The sequence below is a fragment of the Trachurus japonicus genome, chromosome 19, assembly GCF_045865225.1.
Source record: "Trachurus japonicus isolate A0001 chromosome 19, Traja_1.0".
Taxonomy (NCBI): domain Eukaryota; kingdom Metazoa; phylum Chordata; class Actinopteri; order Carangiformes; family Carangidae; genus Trachurus; species Trachurus japonicus.
Window position 1 is genome coordinate 9489768 of NC_140925.1, and position 6156 is coordinate 9495923.

General features: G+C 40.1%; 1 non-coding gene across 1 annotated transcript; it reads left to right on the forward strand.

The window, feature by feature from the left end:
- The first annotated feature begins 1398 nt into the window (after positions 1 to 1398).
- trnai-uau (transfer RNA isoleucine (anticodon UAU)) lies at positions 1399 to 1492 on the forward strand. Its single transcript has 2 exons — positions 1399 to 1436; positions 1457 to 1492. It is a non-coding gene; the product is annotated as a tRNA-Ile (tRNA).
- The last annotated feature ends 4664 nt before the right edge of the window (positions 1493 to 6156 follow it).

Consider the following 6156-nt stretch of genomic DNA (forward strand, 5'->3'; position numbering starts at 1 on the left):
AACAAACACTTGCATGTGCTTATAGTCATATTACAGTCTTTTATAAACCACTTGTTTCGTGTTTATATACTGATAATAAATGCTAAATAGGGGGATTGAAGTGGTTTTACAGCTGCCCTCACTTGCTGTCGGAATATTACAATTAATATGAAAGTAGCTACTGTCAATGAACATGACTCGTGTCCTCAGCAGACAAAGTAGAAGCCACATGATCAGTGTGAGATTAGAGATATTTTCAAGTACAAGTTCATCTGCTCAGATTTATTTGCATCACTGTTTTCAGTTCCTCACAAAGTTGAACTTGTCATTGTCACATATCTACAGTGTATCCAGTGATTTGCATCTTCGCATGCTGCACTTCAATGTAAGTGTTGTGAGTGGCCATACAGCTGATTCAGATGTGCTCTTCAAGTCAAGTAGAAGATCTGAGTATTTTTTTCCCCTCCACAGCTGCATGCATCTGCTTTGCTTGAATAAATAGGCCTAATTAACGTTGGGCAGGGCTGCTCCAGAAAAGGGGTGAAATTTAAACATTTTCCAAATTAAATAAAAAAAATTCTGGTTTCTGATCTGATCTGATCTATCTATCTATCTAGGGTGAATTCGCCTAATGTGGGACACTTAAGCTTAAATGGGTGTAGGTCTTCCTATAGCAAAAGAAAGTTAATGTAAATGTGGGCTCACACAAGTGATATTATTGAACACTGGTTTGTAATCTAGCATTTATCATGTAAATTAAGATGACTTTTAAACTTTTTAGACTTTTTAGTGTCCCACATTAGGAGCATGACTGTCCCACATTAGGGCACGGAGATTGCCGCAAAAAACTTTGCAATCAGAGTTGAAATATGTATGGTATTTCTTTTAGGAGTGTGATATCAGAATTTTCTCTTTGGATTCCATTAGATCACAACCTAAGGATTTCAGAATGGTACAGGATGTAGATTGAAAGTGTTTGCTTTAGTCAAAATTGCAAAAAATGTCCCACATTAGGCGAATTCACCCAATGCATTATCATATCATACGGTAGGCCTATGCTATGTTATTTTCCTGCACGGTGAAATGTTATTATCTTATAGCTGAGTTGAAACCACAATTTGAACGGTGATATAAAACTTTAAAAGAAAAAAAAAAACCCCGGCTGCAATACAATACCATGCTGCTGTGTCGGAGCTGTGTGAGGGGACCGTGAACGCCTCATGTAAGAAGGGGAGGGGGAGCCATGCGTGAAACTGTGAAGTCTGACTGTGTTCAACTAGTCTCTATTATATCTACTTTACTACACTGACTGGAAACAGGGAAAAAAAAACCCTAAAAAGACAAAACAAAAAACAAAACAAAACCACCACGGACGCTTCTGTGTTTCTTAAACCGACTTCCTGGCCGAAATTTGCCGAAGCTCCAGTGGCGCAATCGGTTAGCGCGCGGTACTTATACGACAGTATTCAGCAGAGCAATGCCGAGGTTGTGAGTTCGAGCCTCACCTGGAGCAGAGTTTTTAAACTCACCTCCACCTCAGGTGATTCCTCACGCGCCGGATTAATGTGAGCGAGGCTTACTTACTTACAGCACGTGCTTGCAACGACGTCACAGAGAGATCCCCCCCCACCTCTATGTAACGCGCGTGTGTGGTATATTCAGGAGGCAGCTGTAGCCTACTACTACTACTACTACTCTAAAAATACTCATGGTAGGCTCTGGAAGTTACTGGCATCTTGCTTCCTGTGTCGTTTTACACCCTGGACGTGTTCACAAGCAGGACCGGCCCCTGGCATAAACACTGTATGCGGTTGTTTAGGTGGGGGGCCACATGATCAGAAAGGTACCGGGGTTCATTCAAGTCATTTAAACATCCTGAGGTCTGCACGTGCAGCTATGAGCTTTATATGTAATTTGAAGTCAATATTCAGCTTCTTTTATCTCACATTTGAGACATTTGGTGAACATAGAACGGCAGAATGACAACATTTGTGCTCAAAAAACAATCTTACAAAATTTCATTTTAGACTTGTTTTCTACACTTATCTATAATTACTGTATTCATATCCTATTTCAAGCACCAAAACAGTTCATTCTCATGACTGAAGGTGTGTTTTCACAAGGGATTTGAAATTTTTCAAAAAGCAGACCTCAAATTTCCAGCATTTGGCCTAAATTATTTCTTTATACAGTGTTCTAGGACAAATTGAAATTGGCCTCAGTGTGCTTACAGCGGAGGTTCTAATATTTAAACATAAAACACTTGAGTAGGCCTATTGTTACATCTGCAAGTATCTTAAAAAGATAAATTTAAGAAAATATGTAAAAGTCGAGAAAATGGCCTCAAACCTCAGAGGGCATAAACATGTCTGTATTCAGTTTTAACCAGTGATTTGGTGTTTGCGCTTAGAGTGCAGGGCCACAAACAAAAATCTTGTTTAGGGGGCCACCAAAATCCTAGGGCCGGCCCTGTTCACAAGAGACAACGGAGAACACAACTGACATGAATATGTTCAGTAAACACGACGTGTGTGATATTATATGTGCATATTCTTGTGAATCTTAAGTATGAAAATACATCTTTCACTGCAAACTTTTAATGGTGTGGATTACTCACTACATTGATTAGTTAAAAATCTGTTATTCATTTGGTTTTTTACATATTTTATCTGCTTGATAGCTATTATTTCACCATCTTAAATCATTAACAACCACTAGTAAAGATGAATATTATCATTTGTGAGAAGTTACAGCAGCCTATGTATGTGTATATTTTGATCAACCTACCTCTTTGCTCTGTTGCTCAGCAGCGCCCCCTGTTGCCCACTCGGTGGATTTATCACTCCGGTTGTAAAACCAGGTTTCTGCCACTAGAGGGCGACGTGACTGCATCAAACAGTTTGGTACAGGTGCAGGTCCATCTCTGGTCACTCTAAAGATCATTTAATCCATTCATTCACATTTTAAGACTTTAATTTGTCAGACACACACATTATGACTTTAATTTGGCATACACACACTGCACACACACACATCTTTAAACAGCAAGAACACACTGTTCAGTTTCTTTACTATAGTTTATCATCTGTATTTTTTCAACATTTACTCTATTTCAGATGTGATCTGTTTCACTGTTCACAACTGTGACATGCTGTATATGTCTGTATCTATGTAGCCTATGTATATGTGTGTCCTTTGTGTGTGTGTGTGTGTGTCTGTGTGTGTCCTTTGTGTGTGTGTGTGTGTGTGTGTGTGTGTGTGTGTGTGTGTGTGTGTGTGTGTGTGTGTGTGTGTGTGCAGGTCTGTCACTCTAAGCCCCGTAAAGCTGGGAATGAACAAGCAGAAGATTGCAGTAATGATGTGACCCAGATGTCCCGGGTGCAGATCTCCAGGCTGAAAATGAGAGTGCAGATCAGGGCCTTGTACCCCCCCTCCCCTCCCCTTCCCACCCCACCCTACCCTCCCCTCTTTCTGCCATCCCTCCCTCCTTCCCTCCCTCACTCCCTCCCTCCATCCGGCCTGGTACACAATCACTGAGTATTTAGCAGCAGGGAATATGTGTGTGTAAGTTTGCAGCGCATGTGTGTATGTCATTTGAGAGGGAATGTTGTAGTGTGTGTGTGTGTGTGTGTGTGTGTGTGTGTGTCAGCCTCTCTCTCTCTGTGTGTGTGTGTGTGTGTGTGTGTGTTTAAGCTCATCCAGATCCATGTAAACACGAAGGATCAGATTTTGGAGTGTGTGCCACTTGTTCTTCGGTGCTCCGGATTAGACGTAACAGTTTTTTAATTTACTCTCTTTAGCTGCCTCCATAAGACGCTAAAGCTTTGCATCGCTGCACCAGAGACCCCCCCCACCCCCCCTCTCCCCTTCTCTCCCACATACACACACACATACTCACCCTTGCCCCCTCCCCCACATCCCCCCTCCTCACCCATCCCCTGAGGTGACCAGGTGGCTGAACAATCACACACACAACACCCTGACAGTACATAGGCTCAGTGAGCTACTTTCCTCAATGAGAAGCTCGGCAAGCATCTGCATAGTGTGGCAATGTGTGTGTGTGTGTGTGTGTGTGTGTGTGTGTGTGTGTGTGTGTGTGTGTGTGTGTGTGTGTGTGTGTGTGAGACGGATTGAGGGGAGAGCTAGGGGACAAAAGACAGAGAGTTTAATATTTGGGATAAGCTGTGATTGAACATCCTGAGATCAGAGCCTCGACGATCAAATTCTGCCAGTGATAATCCCTCATCTTGGAAAATTAAATACCACTCTGCTGCCTGCCTGTCTTCTGCTCACTCACACTCTCCATCCTTCTGTGACATCCTCACACACACACACACACACACACACACACACACACACATAGAGAGAGAGAGAGAGAGAGAGAGAGAGAGAGAGTCTTTAAACAGGGTTTTAATCTGACCTGTGTCTCATAACGCTGGTTGGTTCCTTAGGGAGCTGTTCTGATATCTGATGAGTTTTTCATTAATAAGACACAAGTCTAATCCTGAGGGAGAAACACAAAATGACAACGGATAAGCCCAGCTTTCCCCATCCCGCCATCACACACACTGATTCACTGATACACTGACTATCTAACTAAACATCTTTATACATGCATTTAAACTCTCTTCTTTAATCCCCCGGCCTGAACCCAACCCAACCCAAGCTCTATTCACTGCAGCCTACATTTTTATTTCTTTGCGTGTCTTTGTTATTCACATTTTTATTTGTAATTTGATGGTGAAAGAGTTGCTCCAGGTTTCTACAACTATCTATCTATCTATCTATCTATCTATCTATCTATCTATCTATCTATCTATCTATCTATCTATCTATCTATCTATCTATCTATCTATCTATCTATCTATCTATCTATCTATCTATCTATCTATCTATCTATCTCTTTTTTCGAACCCTTTGTCTCTTTTTTCTCTCTTTTTCTTTCTTTCTTTCTTTTACTCCTTCTACTTTCTACTCCTCCTTACTCCTCCTTTTACATAACTTCTTTCTATCTTTCCCTCTCTATCCATCCATCCATCTACCTCTTTCTATCTATCATCCCCCTCTCTCTTTTTCTTCTTTCTTTCTTTCTTCTACCCCATTTCTTTTTACTTCTTTGTTTCCTTCTTTCTTTCTGTCTTTCTTTCTACTCATTTTCTCTTTCTTTGTTTCTACCCCATTTCTTTCTTTCTTTCTTTCTTTCTTTCTTTCTTTCTTTCTTTCTTTCTACCGCTCTCTGTATATATCTCTCTTTCATTTATCCACCCCAATTTCTTTCCTTCTTTCTTACTACCCCTCTGTCTCTTTCATTCATTCTCTATTCTCTTTATCTTCTATTATTCTGTTTTTCTTACCTTTTTCTTTCTCTATCTACCCTTCTCTCTGTGTCTTTTTCTTTCTTTCTTTCTTTCTTTCTTTCTTTCTTTCTTTCTTTCTTTCTTTCTTTCTTTCTTTCTTTCTTTCTTTCTTTCTTTCTTTCTCCATCTACCCTTCCCATTTTCTTTCTTTCCTTCTGTCCTTTTCTTTTTTCTCTCTTCTTTCTTTCTTTCTTTCTTTCTTTCTCCATCTACCCTTCCCATTTTCTTTCTTTCCTTCTGTCCTTTTCTTTTTTCTTTCTTTCTTTCTTTCTTTCTTTCTTTCTTTCTTTCTTTCTTTCTTTCTTTCTTTCTTTCTTTCTTCAGCTCATTCAGCATTGTTTCAACAATTTCTTCAGCTCATTCAGCATTGCTTTCAGCATTCACACCATTTCCATTCTTGGAAATGTTTTTTCTAGTTAACGTTGTATTCTCCTATCTTTGTGTTGTGTGGTTATTATTATTATTATTTTTTGTTTAAACAAACTCTTATACAGTGCGAGTAAGGCACCACTGCTTCAGAAATGCATCCCTTTTACACCTTTTCAATGTCTGACAGTCCAACACTGACACACAGTTCATTTCTCTTCAGGTGAGAAAGCGCCAGCGTCTGAGCTTCACTCTCAGGAGGTTGTGTTGTGTTGCGTTATTATGTTGTATATTCATTTGTACGACACAGTTGTGTGAAGAATGAGCAATGAAAGGGAAAAAGGTCAAACTCTGCTTTACTTCCTCCAAACAGCTGAGGTTGCTTTACAAAAGAAAAGCTTTTGGATCTACCTTATCATCAGACTGTAGATAAATCTCTAAACCTCAATTCATT